This window comes from Scyliorhinus torazame, chromosome 15 (assembly GCF_047496885.1).
Source record: "Scyliorhinus torazame isolate Kashiwa2021f chromosome 15, sScyTor2.1, whole genome shotgun sequence".
Lineage (NCBI taxonomy): Eukaryota > Metazoa > Chordata > Chondrichthyes > Carcharhiniformes > Scyliorhinidae > Scyliorhinus > Scyliorhinus torazame.
Genome location: NC_092721.1, coordinates 100,257,525 through 100,279,660, shown reverse-complemented (window position 1 = coordinate 100,279,660; position 22,136 = coordinate 100,257,525).

Below are 22,136 nucleotides of genomic sequence, written 5' to 3'. Positions count from 1 at the left end.
GATAGCGATCGTTGGATTCAAGCTTACGATACACGATGGCTGGTCTTGCGAAGGTCTCGAGCAGGCGAAGAGGAGAGAGAGAGAGATCTGAACTTGGACCTTCACTTTTATAGGTCCCAGGGGCTTCCCGCCTCCCGGGGCGGCCCTTGACCCTGAGTCCCAAGTGATTGGTTTCTGTCCCCAATCTCTGGGGTCGATGTGTCCAATGGTGAGGCGATTCCTCGATCGGGGGGTGGTCACTCACCTGTCTTTGTTTTGGCCACTGCAGGCGCCGACAGGTCTGGCCCGGTATTCAATTGCTAATATGTTGCAATTGTTCCCGGGGATAGCCGATTTAACTGTGGATGTCTGAGTAGATTAGGTGTAAACAGTCCTGAATGCAACTGCGGATACCTGGGTTGATGGGCTGTTGATAGCCCTGAGTATCGATCTGGGCTACGTTCCCAGAGCTGAATATGCAAACGTGTCTGCAGCTGCCTGCTTGTGTCTTCTTGGCTGCTTTTCCCAGCAGTCTTTCAGGTTAGCATTTTTAAACTGGGTTTTGGCCAGATTAATCAGAACGCAGCCATTTTACATGGCTACATTCCCGCCTTGTGATCCTAACGCGAAGCATGAAGGATCACATAAATTTTGTCCTCTTTGTTTCCCGACTGGGGGGGGGCACCTCCCACATGGCCACTACTCTGACCCTAGCTATGCACAAAAATTTACCTAAACAATTCTTGAGGGCGCTATGTCAGGCAGGGGCATGTATCTATAAAAAAATTAACTGGGAACCTCTAATTTTACCTAAACACTCTATACTCCTAAACATTGCATTATCCTATCTTCCTAAAACATACAACAACAATCACAACATTTAATATACTCTTTCCTGGCTTGGCAGTCAAGCTCAGGATCATACATTTGTTTAAATGAAATGTTCCGTATATCTCTTTATTTACAGGAATAATGCATGTGAATACTCTTTATTCTTTATAGGTCGCGGGGGTCTGGGGTCTGGTCATAGCCGAATATCGGGGATCGGATCCGATATACCGGGGTTCGAGCGCGGTACGCTCTCCTTTTCCACTTGCGGAGGCGCATGGTCTGTACTGCACAACTGAGTATAGCCAATGCCAACAGTGCCTCAATGATGTATGATAGGGAGTACCTAGTTATGAGCTTGGCACACCAGGATAATGCAGCGTGGTTGGTGACTGGGCCCTCGGTACTACGGGGCAGTGAAGCGTTAACGGCAGGGGGGTTTGGAGTAATGGGGTCCGCGTTCCCGCGCAACCAAAGGTCCATAATAAGCATGTTGAGCACGAAGAAAGGAGTCCTCATGGCTGTCTTCTTTCTTTCCTTTCCTGTTTTTGCTGGTTTTCTCCGGACTTGGAGCTTCTGGAGTTCTGTAAGACAAGCGTAGTGTGTGTAAATACTTCGGTTTAATATCTGGTGTGTTAGTGTGTCTGTCCTTCTTGGGGCCAATTAAACCCTTATAATTGGTCACAGTATGTGACTCTCCTCCCCCATTTTTTTTTTCAAAACAAATGTTTGGACACGGCACACTTCCCAATGGTGGACCAGTGCTAACTTTATCATCCAAATGCTCTAGGATGTAAATAGCATGTGGCAGCAACCCAAAGGTTGCCTAAATAAAATAAAACGGTTTTTGAAAGTAAAGTTCGAATGAGGTGCGTGTGGGCCGCGACGGGTACGATTTGGATGGAGTCCCTGGGTAGGACGGCTACCAATACCGTATCTTCCCTACCCGAGCTTTTTGACCAACGGGGGGGGGGGGGGGGGGGGGGGGGGGGGTCCCAGGCAGGGCGGGTCTCACGCCGTTTCTCCACTGCCTGAGCGACCAAAGAACGGACAAAAATGTAGTCATCATGGTGGGGTTACTGTTCTGATTCTTCCATCCAATCAGAAGAGTAGCTACGATCGGGCGTCTGGTCTGGTGGGCCTCTGAGACAAGTCCTCAGAGGTATCGGCCGAATGGGCGTGTGGCAGTGGTGGGTGCCAGCGGGAAAAATTAAAAGCTCAGGTGAATGGGTGTGGGGCGGTGAGAAAATTCTCCTGTAGGACGAACAACATTTAACAAATGGACAGACAACATAAAACATTCAACAAACAGACAGACAACGTAAAACATTCTGCAGGTTCCATCAGAAGGGACAACACTTTTCACCAAGTGTCTCCTTTAAATCATCATGTGGACACCTCAGTTCTCGGTCGCTACGGGCTCTGCCTTTTTCTTATCGAGAGTGCCTGTCGGTTGGGCACTCTGTGGTTTCTTAGGGCCATTGCATTCTCTAGCAAAATGTCCCAATTTTCCGCAATTGTAGCACTCTTGCGGTTTGGCTGGGGGGCTGTTCTTTCCCTCGTTTACCCAGGCGGGGTTGTGAAGAGTGGTTCTTACTGCCTGCACGTCTGCGGCGGCTTGGTTTTCCTCAGGGGTTCTAGTGGCTGATTTACTGTGAGCCGCTTGTTCCCAAACGCGGGACAATCTCTTGACCACCCACTTCTCATAATGAGCCTCCTCCGAGGGGTCATAATTGCATTCTGTCCTGCTTCCGTGGCATGGGAGATAAGGGTGCGGTCCACTAGGCCATATTGTCTGGGGACAAATGGGCACGGTCTACGTTGCCGAAAACGGCTTCAAAATGAATCCACAAGCGTCCTGCGAACGCTGTGGGGTGTTCGGACTTTTTCTGTCTGCATTTATTCAGACCGTCTATGGGGTCGCCCCGGTTGTACCCGATCGCATCCAGGATCGCGGTATGCATTTCTGCAAGGGTGCCTCCTCCTACATTCTGTGGGTCGGGAAGGGCTGCTGCGACCGATGGGTCTAAGCTGAGGACCGTGAGCTGAACCTGTTCTTTCTCATCCAGGCCGTTCATGGTCGCCTGGTGTTTGACGGTGGCAAAGAAATGGTGTGGGTCTGAAGCGGGGAGGAACGGTGTGATTTTGGCACACGCGTCCCGTAATTGGGTCACTGTGAGGGGGGTGGAATATAAGACGTCCGCCGCGTCTGCTGTGGCGGTGCGGTGGGTTGTTACAGGGTTCATGGGAGCCTGTATTATCTGTTGTGTGGGGGGTGGGGGTGCTGTCATCCTTTGGGGTTTTTCCTGCGCACATGCTCCCTGAACATATCTCTGCGCTGTCTCTTGCAATTCTTCCCAATCAGGGCCGTCTTCCTGGTCTAAACTTTCCCCAAAGGTTTCTTGAAATCCCTTTTGGACAGAAAGCAGTGCTTTCAAGTCTGCAATCTGCTTTCGGCACTTTGCATGGTCTAGAGCACTCTGCCTTTGTTCCGTTGTTGTGGCGTGGAGCGCTCTCAAGGCTGCCTTGAGATCACTGCATTGTTTCTGGAGCTTCTCTAACTGGTTTTCTGTTTCTTTCTTTACCAGGACTGCACGCTGCAGGTCCTGATAAGCCTTCTCATATTGTGACTGGAAACTACTCAAGTGCGCCAGACAAGATTGGTGACCACCTCTTGGTCCTTTGCTGCTAATTTCCCTTTCAATTCCTGGTTCTCCTTCTCAATTTTGCATATATCGGTTTTACTTATCCGATGTATGCCTTCTATTTCCTTGCGGAGCGTCCTGACGACCTCCTCTGTGCGTCGCAATTGTGCCAGACAGGACACAATTGCCATCGGCTTGCGCGCTTTTGCTAAACTCTTTCTGTGAATCTCACTCAGGTTCTCCCACCAAGTATGCCCTATACTTCCAGGACCTGAGTCGTCGTTACTGCAGAAATCCTTCCACACGGGCCATCCTTTGCCCTGCAGAAATTTGCGGATTTCCACTTCCCAAACGGGACACTGACCCGCTCTTACGCTGCTGACTGGTGCGACAGCTGCATCCAGTTGCAGCCAGTGTTATACCAGTGTACCTAACACGACAACCCTTTTACAGTTTGTAGCGTCTTAAGAAGGTTAGCTAGGTATTGTGAATTTAGTACAACATAGGGTGGCACAGTGGTTAGCACTGTTGCTCCACAGTGCCAGGGACCCGGATTCGATTCCCGGCTTGGGTCACTGTCTGTGTGGAGTCTGCATGTTCTCCGTGTGTCTGCGTGGGTTTCCTCAGGGTGCTCCGGTTTCCTCCCACAAGTCCTGAAAGACGAGCTATTAGGTGAATCGGATATTCTGAATTCTCCCTCAGTGTACCCAAACAGGCACCGGAGTGTGGCGACCAGGGGATTTTCACAGTAACTTCATTGTAGTATTAATGTAAGCCTACTTATGACAATAATAAAGATTAATAATATTCCTCTTTGAGACAGACTGGTTTGTGGGTTACGCAGTGAAGCAATCCAGAGGAAGCTGCTTACTGTAAGTGATTTAACTCTGAAAGCTGCTGTGGAAGTTACCACATGTATGGAGCTTCGCAGAGCAAGGCTGGAGCAAAGATCCACAAAATGGATACCGCAAGGAACAAGGTTGCAAAGGTGCAAACATATCTCGGTTTTACTCAGATTGAACACTCATCAGGGGGATACTGGAGTAAATCGAATACATACAAGAACTATGGCAAGAAGGGCCATATTGCTGAGGCACGTTGTGCTCAGAAAACCTTTCCTACACCAAGAAGGTGCAAGAAGAACAATACAAGTAAACAATCTACAAATTAGTGGATGAAACTCATGATCACTCAGCAAAACCGAGCTGTAACAAGAGCTAAAGCTAAGTGTTTTGTCAATGCAGGGCGATCAACAACGTTTTGGGGCATTTCCTTGAGGGTCAATAAATTAAAATTGAAGTAGATACGGGCGCAGTAGTATCACTAATACCTGAGCCAATTTATCATCAAAAGCTGAAGCACTTGCTTTTAAAATGGTTAAATGTGATCCTAAGGATGTACACTGAAGAGGGTGTACCATTAGAAGGATGTATTGTGGTGAAAGTAGAAGCAAATGGGCAGATGGCGAAGCTGCCTCTTCACGTTGACCATGGGAACTTTCCTGCTTGATTTGGCAGAGTGTGGTTGGCTACGATTAGGCTTCACAGGGAAACAGTCAACCAATTAATACATTCACAGAGCAACTTGCAATGATTTCTGTAGAAGTATGAGAAGCTGTTCGAAGATTCACTAGGCTCTACGACTGAGTTGAGCTGCACTTGAAACCAGACAGCACACCCAAATGCCTCAAAGCTAGAACCGTATCATACGCCATCAAGCCTAAAGTTGAAGAAGAAATCGAGAGATTAGTAAGGACAGGAGTCATTGAACCTGTTGGTACAAGTGATTGGAAATACCAATCGTTTCTTTATTAAAACCGGATGGTTCAATGGGAATTTGTGGAGATTTTAAAACTACTAATAACCCAGTTTTGTGCATAGATCATTATCCACTACTGCTGATTGAAGACCTATTTGCTGGACCTTTTGGAGGACAGAAATTCAGTAAAATAAATATTCCTGAGGTAAATCTGCAAGTGAATGTGTCTGCCGAATCACAGCAACTACTCACCATCGTGATGCACAAAGATCTGTTTAGTTACAGGAGAATTCCATTTGGAATAACACCTGCGCCTGTTTTTTTTTTTTGAAGGACCATCGATTAGATTTTAAGTGGGTTGAACAGAGTGCAGTGTTATTTAGATGACGTACTTCTCACCACATTGAATGAACAGAAACACTTGGAAAATCTGGAAGCTACGCTGAAGCGGTTACAGAACCACAACCTCAGAGTTAAGAAGGAAAAGTGACTTTTTCAAGTCATCCATAAATTACCTTGGTCATATCATCGACAAAGGCTGTTTACACAAAGAGCCGAAGATAATGTCAGCAATCTTAGAAGCACCACGTTCTCAAAACGTGACTCAATTAAGGTAATTTTTAGGATTGATCAATTATTATGGCTGAACTTAGCAACATGATTGAAGTCTTGACATACATTGCTATGTGACATCCAAGCATGGCACTGGTCAGAAGAATGTGAAAATGCATACAATAAAGTAAAAGAAGCTTTACTGAAGGCAGAGCTGTTGGTTCATTATAATACAAAAATGAAGTTGCAATTACTTTGCGATGCCTCACCCTATGGAGTTGGTGCAGTCGCCTCGCACATCATCCCTTCAGGAGAGGAACAATCGATAGCATTTGCTTCACATATTCTTACTAGCGCAGAATTAATTACACTCATCTCGAAAAAGAAGCTTTGAGCAATAGATCTGGGCATCATTTTACCCTTTTGATGGATTATCGACCCTTGATTAAAATCTTTGGGCCATCTCAATATGTACCTTCTTTGGCAGTTAGTAGATTGAAAAGATAGCCATTGATATTGTCGGCACACACTTACGATATCCAGTATCGCAAGTCCAAGCAGCATGCAAATGCTGTGGCTTCATCACGATTGCTGTTACAAGTCAAGCATGACCCAGGAGAAAACTTTGTCAATATTTTGTATTTCATGCTGAGGACCAATTCAGTGATGGGGAAGGTTATGGACTTGGTCCAAAAAGGGACGCTGTCAGATGTTCATGGGGAAAATCCAGACCTGAAGCCCTTCATCACACAAAGAGCTGCGTAGACAGTACAGAATGGAATTCTATTATGCGGAATCCGTGTGATTTTTCCTTCATGCTAATAAAGTAGTGTCCTTGAACAACTGCATAAGGAACATCCTGGTGTGGTAAGGATGAAGGAATTAGCACGCAGTTATTTTTGGTGGTCAGGATTAGATACTCAAAGTGAAGAGAAAGTTGGGCAATGCCAATCTTGTTCAGAACTAAGGAACACTCCACCATTACAACCATTACATCCATGGGAATGGCTGACACAGCCATGGCAGAGAATACACATCGACTATGTCGGTCAATTGGAGGGTCACATGTTCTTGGTGATTGAAGCAGCCAGAAGTTGCAATAATAATGTCACCGACGATTGAGCTGACCATTGAAAAGCTAGCCAAAATATTTGGAAGATTTGGAACACCGCAGCAGATTGTCACTAATAATGGTACGCAGTTCACTTCGAAGGAGTTTGAGGACAACTTGAAAGGGAACGGTATACACCATATCAACTCAGCTCCATACCATCCAGCAACGAATGGATTGGTCGAACGTTTTATACAATCATTAAAGCATTCTATCAAACCATCAAAGGACCAAGGAATATTATCAAGAAGAGTGAACAAATTTCTAATATCTTATCCGAACAATTTACATGCTACCATGGAAAGTTCACCGACGATGCTGTTGTTTAAGCGGAAACTATGAACAGTTTGATTTGTTAACTCCATCTGATAGTTCAGAGATTGTCAAACAACAACAAACACAGATTACAAGGAAGGAGCCAATCTCTAAAAGGTGAGTATTCAACCAGGGAGAGAGAGTGATAGCTAGGAGTTACACCAATGAGAAATGGGTACTAGCTATGATCCTAGCAAAGACAGGTCCAATATCAGACACCACATAGATGAATGATGGAAGAGTTTGGCAATGTCATGCTGATCAGTTACTTGCTGCACAAAGTGAGTTTGCAGAAACCTCTCAAGAGGTTCTACCTTTAGAAGATCTAGACGGCTGTACTTTGGAATGGAGACCAGAGTCAGTGACGAGTTCAGATTCTGTTTCTGAGGACTGTTCACTGCCTATAGTAACAGATACTGAAATAACTACACAAGGACTACTGTCAACAGAAAGGAATGATGACACTTCTGAGGTCTCAACTGCCAGGTGCCCTGCCGACAGGAAATTTGTTTGTAATTTTGTTCTCCTGACTTAGATGGTGTGTTAAAGGTGGGTCATGTTTCCTGCTGATCCAAATTGAGAACTACACTTGCATCTATTTGCTCATTAAAAGGCCAACTTGCTGGAATTACAGTCCTCCTCAAAATTATGTGACCCATCAGCAGATAGTTAGAAGTCTGTTTCACAACTGTATATATGTTGCAAGCACCCGGCGAGCTTCAGATCACCCACCACCTAGAAGCCAGTAGAAGTTGGATTTGCATTCCTTTGAGACCATTGCTGCAAAATATTGGGTATCTGTAGCAGAAGCTGTGCCAAGGCTGGACAGGGGAGGCAAGCCCAGCAGAGAGGGGTGAGACACAGGCAGGGCAAGGGTGTGGAACACAAGGCGGAGGGGTGAGACAGAGGCAAGACTGGGTGGGGATGGGGAAATCACAAGAGGGGAGTGGTGAGATGGAGAGAGGGCTAGGGGGTGGACAAGGAACAGAGTGGGATCATGGAAGATTGTCCTGGAGCAAGAATTGTAAAACTGTCCAAGGAAGAGTCAGAGACTGTTCTGGGGCTGAGACCATGTTGTCTCGAGTAGAAGAGACAGTTCTGGGGCTCAGAACATGCTGTTGATGACATATGGCGACTAGGGGCTTTCTCCAGTAACTTCATTTTAAGTGTTAATGTAAGCCTACTTGTGACAATAAAAAGATTATTATTCTGTTACTCATCACCATTCTCCTGCCTTCTCCCCATAACCCCTGATCCCTGGATTAACAAGAACCTATCTATCTCTGTCTTAAAGACACTCAGTGATTTGCCCTCCACAGCCTTCTGCGGCAAAGAGTTCCACAGGTTCACCACCACCTGGCTAAAAAAATTCCTCCTCATCTCAGTTTTAAAGGACCATCCCTTCGATCTGAGGCTGTGCCCTTGGGTTCTATTTTTTCCTGCTACTGAAAACACCATCTCCACGTCCACTCTATCTAGGCGTCTCTGTAAATAAATAAATAATCTTTATTGTCACAAGTAGGCTTAGATTAACACTGCAATGAAGCTACTGTGAAATGCCCCTAGTCGCCACATTCCAGCGCCTGTTCGGGTACACAGAGAGTGTAAGTTTCAATAAGATCCCCCCCTCATCCTTCTAAACTCAACGAGTGCGGACCCTGAACCACTCCTCATACGACAAGCTCTTCATTCCACGGATCATTCTTGTGAACCTCCTCTGGACCCTTTCAAAAGCCAGCAAATCCTTCTTAGATATGAGGCCCAAAACTGCTCACAATACTCCAAATGGGGTCTGACTAGAACCTTATAGAGCCTCAGAAGTACATCCCTGCTCCTGTATTTTAGCTCTCTTGACATGAATGGTAACATTGCATTTGCCTTCCTAACAGCTGACTGAACCTGCACGTTAACCTTAAGAGAATTTTGAACAAGGACTCCTAAGTCCCTTTCTGCTTCTGATTTCATAAGCCTTTTCCCATTTAGAAAATAGTCTATGCCTCCATTCTTCCTACCAAAGGGCATAACTTCACACTTTTCCACATTGTATTCCATTTGCCACTTCTTTGTCCACTCACCTAGCCTGTCCAAATCCTTCTTCAGCCCCGTCTGCTTCCTCAATACTACCTGTCCCTCTACATATCTTTGTATCATCTGCAAACTTAGCAACAGTGCTCTCAGTTCCTTCTCCCAGATCGTTAATGTGAAAGTTGTGGTCCCAACTGGAAATCAAAATAGATCTCGTCCACTGGTTCTCCTTTATCTGACTTCCTTGTTAACTCCTCAAAAATTTTAACTGATTTGTCAGACATGACCTCCCCATGATGAAGCTGTACTGACTCAGTCCTATTTTATCATGCACTTCCAAGTACTCTGCTATCTCGTCTTTAATAATGGACTCTAAAATCTTAGCAATGAACAAAGTCAGGCTAACAGGCCTATAATTTTCTATCTTCTGCCTCCCTCCCTTCTTAAGCAGGATGTTATGTTTGCCATTTTCCAGTCCTCGGGGACTCTCCCTGCCTTCAGTGATTCCTGAAAGACCACCACCAATGTCCCCATAATCTCCTCAGCTCTCTCCTTTAGGACCCTCGAGTGTAGTCCATCTGGTCCAGGTTATTTATCCACCTTCAAACCTTTCAGTTTCCCCACAACCTTCTCCTTAATGATGGTCACTACCTTACCTCTGCCCCCTGATTCTCCTGAAGTTCTGGTATCCTACTGGTGCCTTCCACCATGAAGACTGATACAAAGTAACTATTCAGTTCCTCTGCCCTTTCTTTGTTTCCTGTTATCACTTCTCCAACCTCATTTTACAGTGGTCCAATGTATATTCTTGCTTCTCTCCTACCTTTTATATGTTGAAAAAACTTTTGCTATCTTCTGTTATATTACTAGCTAACTTACACGCGTATTGCATCTTCTCCCCCCCACTTATTGCTTTTTTAGTTGAGCTCTGCTCACTTTTAAAGGGTTCCCAATCTCTGGCTTCCCACTAATTCTCGCAACTTTGTATGCTTTTTCTTTTCCTTTTATGCTGTCCTCGACTTCTCTCGTCAGCCATGGATGCCTCACCCTCCACTTAGCATGTTTCCTCCTCCTTGGGATGAGTTTCTGTTGTGCCTCCCGAATAAGCCCCAAAATCTCCTGTCATTGCTGTTCCACTGTCTTCCCTGATAGGCTCCCTTTCCAATCAACTCTGACCAGCTCCTCCCTCATTTCTTTGTAGTTACCTTTATCTGATTCCAGCTTTTCCCTCTCAAACTACAGTGTAAATTCTATCATATTGTGGTCACTGCTCCCTAAGGGTTCCTTCACCTTAAGTTCCCTAATCAAGTCTGCCTCATTGCACATCACCAAGTCCAGAATTGCCTGTTCCCTAGTAGGCTCTGTCGCAAGCTGTTCCAAAAAAACATCTCTTAAACATTCCACAAATTCCTTTTCTTGGGATCCACTACCAACCTGATTTTCCCAATCCACCTGCATATTAAGTCCGCCATGATTATTGTAACATTGTCTTTCTTATATGCCTTGTCTATCTCTTGATTTATTTACTGCCCCACATCCTGACTACTGCTAGGAGGCCTGTACATAACTCCCATCAGGGTCTTTTAACTTTCCAATTCCTCAACTCTATCAACATGGATTCTATACCTTTTGATCCCATGCCACTTCTTGCTATTGATTTAATTTCATTCCTTACTAACAATGCAACCCTGCCCCCTCTGCCCATCTGCCTCTCCTTTCGATAGGAAACATATCCTTGGATATTTAGATCCCAGCCCTGATCCCCTTGCAGCCACGTCTCTGTGATGCCCACAACATTGTACCGGCCAATTCCAATGTGTATAACAAGCTCATTTACCTAGGTACAATGCTCTCTGTCCTGCATTGACCACCTCCCTTCTCATATTTGTCTGCATTTTTGCTCTGCCTGAAGTTAGATTCCTGCAACCTTCAGTACTCTCTGTTCTATTATGTGTTCTGGAAACTTCACTAAACTCTCCTGTGTCCTTGGCCCCTTTAACTAATTTAAAGTCCTTGTCATTAACCTGCACTTCTACTTTCTCCTTTAACTTTGATTTTCTAATTCTTGTTACAACTGAACTCCCCCCCCACTATATAGTTTAAAGCCCTGTTGAAGAGATTGTCCTAGGGCTGAGGCCACGCTGTTGGGGACATAAAGCACAGTGGTTAGCACTGTTGCTTCACAGCTCCAGGGTCCCAGGTTCGATTCCCGGCTTGGGTCACTTGTCTGTGTGGAGTCTGCACGTTCTCCCTGTGTCTGCGTGGGTTTCCTCCGGGCGCTCTAGTTTCCTCCCACAAGTCCCGAAAGATGGGCTGTTAGGTAATTTGGACATTCTGAATTCTCCCTTTGTACCCGAACAGGCGCCGGAATGTGGCGACTAGGGGCTTTTCACAGTAACTTCATTGCAGTGTTAATGTAAGCCTAACTTGTGACAATAAAGATTATTATTATATTGAAGAATCTGCTTTGAGGCTGAGGCCACACTGTCGGGCGCATGTTCATTGCCCTGGCATTGTACAAGCCAACTTAGACAGCTCTGTAGGGCATGCACATCTTAGTGCCGGTCTTGGGGGGGGGGGGGGGGGGGGGGGGGGAGATCCGACCCGGGTTCAATTCCGGCCTCGGGTGACTGTCTGTTTGGAATTTGCACTTTCTCCTTGTGTCTGCGTGGGTTTCCTTTGGTGCTCCGGTTTCCTCTCACGGTGCAAAGATGTGCAGGTTAGGTGGATTGGCCATGCTAAATTGCCCCTAAATGTGCAAAAGGTTATGTGGGGTTACTGGGTTACGGGGATAGGGTGGAGGCATGGGTTTAAGTAGGATGCTGTTTGCAAGGGCCGGTGCAGACTCGATGGGCCTCCTTCTGCACTGTAAATTTGATATCAGAAGACCACTGGGCAGCAATGGATGGTATGCAGGGCGTGATCAGTCATCACAAGTATTTTGTCGTGTGTGTTTGAGTCAAGATATTGTGAGATAGAGGGAAACGTAACATTCAAAGGAGGTACCTGGATTCTGTAAGTCAGTAGCTGAAACGTTATGGGGGGTATTTGATGGTCTCATGGTGGGGTGGGTATATATGTGGCCTCCAGAAAGGCAGTGGTCACATCGACAGCCTCCCCGAACAGCCTCCCCGAACAGGAGCCGGAATGTGGCGACTAGGGGCTTTTCACAGTAACTTCATTTGAAGCCTACTTGTGACAATAAGCGATTTTCATTTTCATTTCATTTCAAATGGAAAGGGGACAACAACATCAAAGGGTTCAGGGGGAGAACAGGAATATCCATAGGAACAATAATGGGGTAAAGGGTAATGGAGAGGCTAGATAGTGGCAGGAGGAATGGGAATTAGGAGCTGGTCAGTGTGGGGTAGGGTGGGAGTAAATTGCTGGATCATAGGGGGTGGTTGGAAGCTAGTCTCATACATGAAAGTCGAGCACCATTTTCACATTCACCAAAGAATGACACAATTTGAAAAACAAACTTGAACAAAAATTGGTCGGGGACGGTCTCTGCGAGTGTGGGATGTGTTCAGCGCAGCAACTTTTTGCCAGTTGGAGGGAATTGAAGTGTACTGGTCATGGCATTCAGGCACCATGCTTGCAGTCATGATATAAGTGCAAAGAATGGGTGAAGATAGTTATCATCAAGGATAGTGGAAGACAAGCACCAGAAGCCTGTCTGTGGATTCTATGACATGGGTCTTTTAACTTGAAGACCCTCATTGTGGATGTGCAGTCATATCTGAAGGTAATGAACAGCCATCTTTCATCCTCCAGGATGGTATTCCCCTGCAAGGGGCCATGGAATGCCATGTACAGACTGAGGGCATGTCAAGGGCTAGAGATGGGATTCCAGCCTTAGAGCTGGAGTGCAAACACTCAAGGGGAACTACGATTGATTGCCCAAATGTATCTAATCACAAATATAAGGGGACGTGGAGTATGCAGGCTGCAGGAAATGCTGCCTTGTGGATTGCATGATAATAATGAGGAGGATAAGGGTCCGTCACTGATTGGCACAGCTCAGGGAAAACCATCACCCTCAGGATATCAGATAGAATGTGGATGGACTCCTCCATTCTTCGTTCCAGTCTGCTCATGACCTCTGATAACGCTGCCTGATAGTCCCTTGTTTGTCTCTGCATTTCCAGTATTTCTCGCAAGGCTGATTCCAGAGGCTCATTATTACACTGGGACTCAGCAGGAGCCTGGTCTCCAGCAGTCTCCGAGTCTCAGAGACCTCAGCTGTCACTGACTCCCCCTGCTGTGGCCAAATGTCTGTGAGGTGATCACAAGGTTATGAGGTCGAGTCTACTCGAGAACTAGGTCCCACAGAGTTGCATGTATCTGTGCTGGTGGAGAGTGTAGGTGAACGAAGTGATGGGTCTTCAGCATCTTCATCTGGTCTGGAGGCTGGGGCTGAGTTTCTTGCTGGAGGACATCCTTCACCTTTTCTTCCTGGGCGGAATAGAGAGAAGAGATGATTAATTATTGACTAGGCAAGCTGCAACTCTATTGGCCACACCGTCATTGTCCACATGTGGCTGATGTTTACTGGATGCACCTTCACTGGCTTGTTGGGTATGGCTGATCTCGCCTTCCATGCAGGATTGATCCCTATCCAACCCAGTGAGCTCTGAGACCCGTTCTTCAGGGGTGGAGAGTGTCCTCTTTGTTCTCTGCCTTTTGTTGTGGGCAATCTTGCCCTGCAGAAAGACAGATAGATTGACTGTGAGCACTATGGATGAAAGAGCAGTTCAGAATCATGCCTGTTGAATGTACTGAACCCTCCTCAGTGAAGGATTAAGATGCCGTTTATGCAAGGACTTACATCAGACGGCGAGCTTAATGTGGCTGGCAGACATTCAGTGCTGATATCCCATCTGCTGATAATGTGAGACATCCCTGTGGATTCTAACCCTGAGACTATCCGATGAGCGTGTCAATTTGGAGTCAGTAGAGTCCCATTTACCCTATAAGAGCACGTCAGATCATTTATCCTTTTCCTGCATTAGACTAGTCCATCGTTGTTTTTGCACGTGAGCTGCCCACCCTGATGACCTCATCCCAGTGTTGCTCTATTTATCTATCTTGGTGAACCACAAGCCTTTCCCTTATATCGATCAAATGACTACGCAACCAGTTAGTTAGTTCAAAAGATGATTTATTTACATACACAAGAGTTATCTCAACATGCAAACACAATATCTACTACGAGTTAAACTACACCTACCAGCTACAATAACCTATACTTAACTTTAGGGCGACTGGCACTGTGCAAATGGATAAAGGCCTTTATCTGGATTTCACTTGGCTGGTTCGAAGAAAGTGGTTCTGTCTCTGCTGGGCTCAACTGTCAGGTAGCGATCGTTGGTCTTGAACTTAGCTGGCTGTTCCTGCTGCAATTGGGTTAGGCACAGGCCGGCTCCAAGAGAGACAGAACACATGGCTGCGCTCTCTTTTACCCCCCTGGGATTTTGGGCTCTTTGGGGCGGTCCTTAACCTTGGACCCAATAGTTCGACAGGGCTCTGATCACTCTCTTCGATTTCGGCCAATAAAGGGGCGGGTGCCTTGGTAGCTGGGCATTGACCTTGGCAGTTGTGCTTTCTGAGCAAGGGAGTGGCGCCGATCAGTCTGTGGCTGTACCGGTTGCTTGATTGGAGTTCTAGTGTCCTGATAAAATGGGCCATTGAAATGTAAACGAGCGGGGGTTTCAATCAGGTCTGGTACCTGTGTTTTAAATACACATAGGCTGTGTATCTGTTAGAGTCCTGGGTTGGCCATAATTCCCATGGTCCTTTGATGGCTACACCAGGCCAGCATCATCACATGGGAGGATCTCCTCCACCCATCGTGAGGAAAGAAGATCTCCCGCCTTTCCCAAATGGTCATGAAGAGAATCCCCAGGATGTTCCCGCTGAGCCACGGAGTCGAGATTTTGTTTTTTTTAGGTACCTTGAGGAACCTAACATTGAAGTCATAACACATCTGCGCTGCATGGAGTGAATATCTCTCTGGGTGCCATTTAAAAATAACGGCAGGACCTTTGACCCCATGAGGTAATGGCGAGGTGGACAAATTCCTGCCCACTCCACTGAGATTCGATGAGCTCCTTGCTTATGATTAATGAGTTGAAAAGAAAAAGATTCCTCTGCCTGTCTGTTTTGTCCATCTAGCACACTCTATGTGTGGTGATATTTCCTAATCTCTACTCTTATTTTCTCTGTCCCCCAATTGACACTCAGAAATTAAATCGAATAGCTCACTTTGCCAATGCGGCAATTTGTATTTCTTGGATAAAATCAAATTATTTTAGTGAATGGAGATGCTATATCAGCTGCAGTCCACAACCGTATAAGCCAGGAGGTCATCACTTTACACTATAAACTCATTATTCATTCATTTCAGCACGTTAGATTCTATTCATTGCTCTATCAAGCATTTTTCAGAAGAACAAATAGACTTTTTTTAATAATATAATATCATAGGCCTGGGATCATATAGTTGCTTCACTGTTACTGCTCTTTCAAATCATTACCGGGATTGGACGAGGTGTCCTTCAGACTGCAACTGCAGTTTCTTGTGTTTATGCATACTTGTGAGTGTGTGCTTATTTGATTTAGATGCCTTCTGGCATTTAATGCTGTGAGCTTCTTCATTGCACATGCTTTACTGATCTATATGTCTGTTAGATGTTTCTACCCCAGTTTGTTTGGAAATGGAATTAGTCTATAGTTTCAGCACTGAAATCTGATCTGAAGGATTTTTGACAAATTTCCACTTCCTATGTTAATTTTAATTCAATATATCTTATCCCTTCAAGGATTCTTTTTTAAAAAATTATCTTCCCCCCCTTTATGAAAATGGAAAATGTTTTTGATCCTTGTTTCAATTGTTGAAAATGTGTCATCTGTTTTTCTCTTCTCCTTCATTTTAGTTGCTCCATGCTAACATGTGTATTATACCGGATGGAAAATGTTATGATTTAATGTTATAATTTAGAGAGAGCTTTGAGCTAAATAGTGGGTGCGAGGGATGTGGGAAGATGTGTTAAATTAAAGAGAAATTAGAAGGCAAGAGAGCCAGATAGCAATAAGGGAATTGATAATCTGTCAGGAAAAGAACGGAGGGCACAAACTTAAGAGTGTGGCAACAGATAAAACAAGAGGTTGCAAAAATAATAAAAAGACTGAATTAAAGGCTCTCCATCTGAATGCACAAAGCATTAACAACAGGGCAGATGAATTGATGGCACAAATGGAAGTAAATAGGTATAGATCCAATTGCCATTACGGGGACATGGCTCCAGGGTGACAAAGGCTGGGAAGTGAATGTTACGTTCTAGTATGTTGCAATGATTGAGTCAATGCACCAAAGAATGTTTAGTTCGTGACTAGTTAAGATTTATTAAATTACAATGACATGGGTAGAAAACAATACTAACACACTGTAAACTGTTAACAACTGGAATACGAGTCCCCGAGGTTGCAGTGGCACATGGTATAGTTCTGCTGCCATTTGTTAGTTGGAGGTCTAATATATTAACATACAGAATTGCTTATGCATAACAATTCAAATTATTTACAATTAGTGTCCACTACAGATTCAGCCCGCCAGGCTTCTTTCGATGTCTCGTTGAACTTCTAAGCTTTTGTTGATCCAAACTTTGATTGACATTCTAGTGTCTCTGAAGATTCCTATGTTGGAATTGCATTACACTGCACATCTTCAGGTTGTACCCTTGATTCTTGTTCAGATTGCGTTGGTTTGGATAGACAGAAGTTTTCACACACGTCATCTGCTGACAGTGAAGTAACATGTTGCTGAATTTTTAACAAAGCTCTTTCGTTTCTCCTGAGTACCTGTCCTTGCCCTGTGTAGAATCCCGGACCTATCTTCTGTATTACTTTTGCACACTTTAACCAGCCATCAGGATCCTCCACAATTGCTATATCATTTTGTTCTAAAGGTTGGAGAGACCTGGTTGACATGTCATAGTATCTCTTCTGTTTCCTCTTTTAAGACTGCAGTTGATGTTTTATTTGGTGACTTATTTGTTGACTTGAAAGACATGGCAACGTTGTTCTTATCTTCCTGTTCATCAGTGTGGTAGTATGTATTAGGGGTCATGTGGGACTGTGAAGCCGTGATGCTATTGGCTGACAGATCCCGGGTCCTGGTTGGCTGTTGACTCCTGGCTCCGCCCTGAAGGCGGAGTATAAGAACCCGAGCTTCTCCCCGCCGCTCCATTCTGTTGCTGAACTGCTGGGGACAAGTCTCGCTTAATAAAGCCTCATCGACTTCATCTCTACTCGTCTCTCTCGTAAGTCATTGTGCGCTACAATTTATTAAGCGAGCTTAAAGGACTTTGGAGCTCCGGATCGCCCCGGAATGCCTGCGGATCAGCCCCCACGCAGTGAACTCGGCAGCAGTTTTTAAACACTGGCAAGCTTGTTTTGAAGGCTACCTCCGAACGGCCCCCGGCCGGATCACAGAAGACCAGAAACTGCAGGTCCTGCATTCAAAGGTAAGCCCGGAAATTTACCCTCTCATAAAAGACGCAGAGGATTTCCCGACGGCGCTCGCAGCACTGAAGAGCATCTACGTTCGCCCCGTGAACCAGGTCTACGCACGCTACCAACTCGCAACGAGACGGCAAAGTCCCGGAGAATCATTAGAGGAATTCTACGCCGTGCTGCTGATTTTGGGACGGGGCTGCAGCTGTCCGCCGGTAAACGCGATTGAACACACGGATATGTTAATTCGCGATGCGTTTGTGGCAGGTATGAACTCTCCCCAAATCCGCCAAAGACTTTTGGAAAAAGAGTCGCTAGGACTCTCAGAGGCACGGGCCATTGCAGCTTCCCTAGATGGGGCCTCGCAAAACGCCCGCGCCTACGGCCCCGACCGCGCGGCAGCCCCTTGGGCTCCGTGGACCCCCGTCGCGACAACACCCCCCCCTCCCTCACAGGCTTGTGCGGTTAAAAAGCCAGATCATCCCGGGGGGGCCCGCTGCTATTTCTGCGGGCAAGCGAAACACCCCCGGCAGCGCTGCCCGGCCCGCGCAGCTATTTGCAAAAGCTGCGGCAAGAAGGGCCATTTCGCGGCGGTGTGCCGGTCCCGGGGGGGTCGCCGCAATCCCCGGAGAAGAATGAGCCCAGCGCATCCCAAACGCTCCCCAACCCCCTCCCCCCAGCGCCCCATGTGCGACCCGCGGGCGCCGCCATTTTGGGTCCCGGCCACCACGAGGGGAGGATGGGCGCCGCCATCTTGTGACTCCCCAGCCACGTGCGATTCATGGGGGTGGCCATTTTGTCCACCCCCGACCACGTGCGATCCATGGGGGTGGCCATTTTGTCCACCCCCGGCCACGTGCGATTCATGGACGCCGCCATCTTGGATGACAACAAAGGACCCCAGCATCGATGGCTCCATGGGGTCCGAAGAAGACGCTGAGACACTACGACCACGACTGGCCTCGGTGACGCTGGATCAATCACGGCCCCGGACGCTCCAGACGACGACAACAACGGTGCTGATCAATGGACACGAGACACCATGCCTGATCGACTCCGGGAGCACCGAAAGTTTCATCCACCCCGACACGGTAAGACGCTGTTTTTTGACCATCCATCCACGTACGCAAAAGATTTCCTAGCTGCAGGATCCCACTCCGTAGAGATCAAAGGGTTCTGCATCGCTAACCTAACGGTGCAAGGGAGGGAGTTTAAAAACTACAGGCTCTACGTCCTTCCCCAACTCTGCGCGCCCACATTACTGGGATTAGATTTCCAGTGTAACCTGCAGAGCCTAACATTTCAATTTGGCGGCCCAATACCCCCACTCACTATCTGCGGCCTCACAACTCTCAAAGTTGAACCGCCATCCTTGTTTGCAAACCTCACCCCGGATTGCAAACCCGTCGCCACTAGGAGCAGACGGTACAGCGCCCAGGACCGGATATTTATTCGGTCTGAAGTTCAGCGGTTGCTGAAGGAAGGCATAATCCAGGCCAGTAATAGTCCCTGGAGAGCACAGGTGGTAGTAGTAAAGACCGGGGAGAAGCAAAGGATGGTCATAGACTATAGCCAGACCATCAACAGGTACACACAGCTAGATGCGTACCCTCTCCCCCGCATATCCGACATGGTAAATCGGATTGCCCAGTATAAGGTTTTCTCCACCATGGACCTCAAGTCCGCCTACCACCAGCTCCCCATCCGCCCAGGTGACCGCAAGTACACAGCCTTCGAGGCAGACGAGCGTCTATAGCACTTCCTAAGGGTCCCATTTGGTGTCACGAACGGGGTCTCGGTCTTCCAACGGGAGATGGACCGAATGGTTGACCAACACGGGTTGCAGGCCACGTTCCCGTATCTCGACAACGTAACCATCTGCGGCCACGATCAGCAGGACCACGACGCCAACCTCCAAAAATTCCTCCAGACCGCTAACGCCTTGAACCTCACATACAACGAGGAAAAGTGCGTTTTTAGCACAAACCGGCTGGCCATCCTGGGATACGTAGTACGCAATGGGATAATAGGCCCCGACCCCGAACGCATGCGCCCCCTCATGGAATTTCGCCTCCCCCACTGCTCCAAAGCCCTGAAACGTTGCCTGGGGTTCTTTTCATATTACGCCCAGTGGGTCCCCCAGTATGCAGACAAGGCCCGCCCACTAATACAGACCACTACCTTTCCCCTGTCGACGGAGGCTCGCCAGGCCTTCAGCCGCATCAAAGCGGATATCGCAAAGGCCACGATGCGCGCCATCGACGAGTCCCTCCCCTTCCAGGTCGAGAGCGACGCCTCCAACGTAGCTCTGGCGGCCACACTTAACCAAGCGGGCAGACCAGTGGCCTTCTTCTCCCGAACCCTCCACACCTCAGAAATCCGCCACTCCTCAGTGGAAAAGGAAGCCCAAGCCATAGTGGAAACTGTGCGACATTGGAGGCATTACCTGGCCGGCAGGAGATTCACTCTCCTCACTGACCAACGGTCAGTAGCCTTCATGTTCAATAATGCACAGTGGGGCAAAATTAAAAATGACAAGATCTTAAGGTGGAGGATCGAGCTCTCCTCCTTCAACTACGAGATCTTGTACCGTCCCGGAAAGCTGAACGAGCCGTCCGATGCCCTATCCCGCGGCACATGTGCCAACGCACAAATAGACCGCCTCCAAGCCCTCCACGAGGACCTCTGCCACCCGGGGGTCACTCGATTCTACCATTTTATAAAGTCCCGCAACCTCCCCTACTCTGTGGAGGAAGTCCGTACAGTCACCAGGAACTGCCACATCTGCGCGGAGTGCAAACCGCACTTTTTCAGGCCGGATAGAGCGCACCTGATCAAGGCTTCCCGCCCCTTTGAACGCCTTTGTCTGGATTTCAAAGGGCCCCTCCCCTCCACCGACCGCAACACATACTTCCTGAACGTGGTGGACGAGTACTTCCGTTTCCCCTGCGCCATCCCCTGCCCCGACATGACAGCGGCCACAGTCATTAAAGCCCTTAGCACCATATTCACACTGTTCGGTTGCCCCGCATATATCCATAGCGACAGGGGGTCCTCCTTCATGAGTGACGAGCTGCGCCAGTTCCTGCTCAGCAAGGGTATAGCCTCGAGCAGGACGACCAGCTACAACCCCCGGGGGAATGGGCAGGTAGAGAGGGAGAACGGCACGGTCTGGAAGACCGTCCTACTGGCCCTACGGTCCAGGGATCTCCCAGTTTCCCGGTGGCAGGAGGTCCTCCCGGACGCCCTCCACTCCATCAGGTCGCTGCTGTGAACCACCACTAACCAAACGCCTCATGAGCGCTTCCTTGTCTTCCCCAGGAAGTCCTCCTCCGGAACGTCGCTGCCGACCTGGCTGGCGGCCCCAGGACCCATCTTGCTCCGGAAACATGTGCGGGCGCACAAGTCAGACCCGTTGGTCGAGAGGGTTCACCTCCTCCATGCGAACCCGCAGTACGCCTACGTGGCGTACCCCGACGGCCGACAGGACACGGTCTCCCTGCGAGACCTGGCGCCCGCCGGCAACACACACACACCCCCGACACCGATCATCCCCTCCCTGCCACTGGCGCACCCCGCGACTGCCCCCTTCCCGGGATGATCGGTTCTCCTCCCGTGTCCGACCAGGAGTGAAACAGAAACAAACACCGAAACGCTCCCGGAGACGACAACGCTGGAACAAGCACCTGCACCACCACCGGGGCTGAGACGATCGACGAGGAAGACCAGACCGCCCGCTCGACTCGTGGCATCGGTGTGGCACCAAGAATGTTGTTGGACTGTAACAAAAATTTTCTTTTCTCTTACGAATATTGTAAATAGTTTCACAAACCTTGTACATCGCCCAGTGTAGGGCTAAAACTGTAATGACATGCCCAAAATTTTCCTCATGTGGGACTGTGAAGCCGTGATGCTATTGGCTGACAGATCCCAGGTCCTGGTTGGCTGTTGACTCCTGGCTCCGCCCTGAAGGCGGAGTATAAGAACCCTAGCTTCTCCCCGCCGCTCCATTCTGTTGATGAACTGCTGGGGACAAGTCTCGCTTAATAAAGCCTCATCGACTTCATCTCTACTCGTCTCTCTCGTAAGTCATTGTGCGCTACAATCAGTAATTGTGATGGTGATGGACCAATGCTCAAAGGTGATGCTCGATAACTGAGTGATGCCAGATATGGATCATCCTGGCTGTCCATCGATTTTTTAAGCAATGGCTTTACTATATGCACACCTTTCTCTACCTTTCCATTTGACTGGATTCACAGGACTGGATGTGACATGTTTGAAGTTGTACTTCTGTGCAAATTCCCTCCATTCTTGACAACTGAAACGTGGACCATTGTCACTCATGACAACCTATGGAATGCCATGATGTGCAAGGATAGCTTTAGAACGCATTATAAAATACC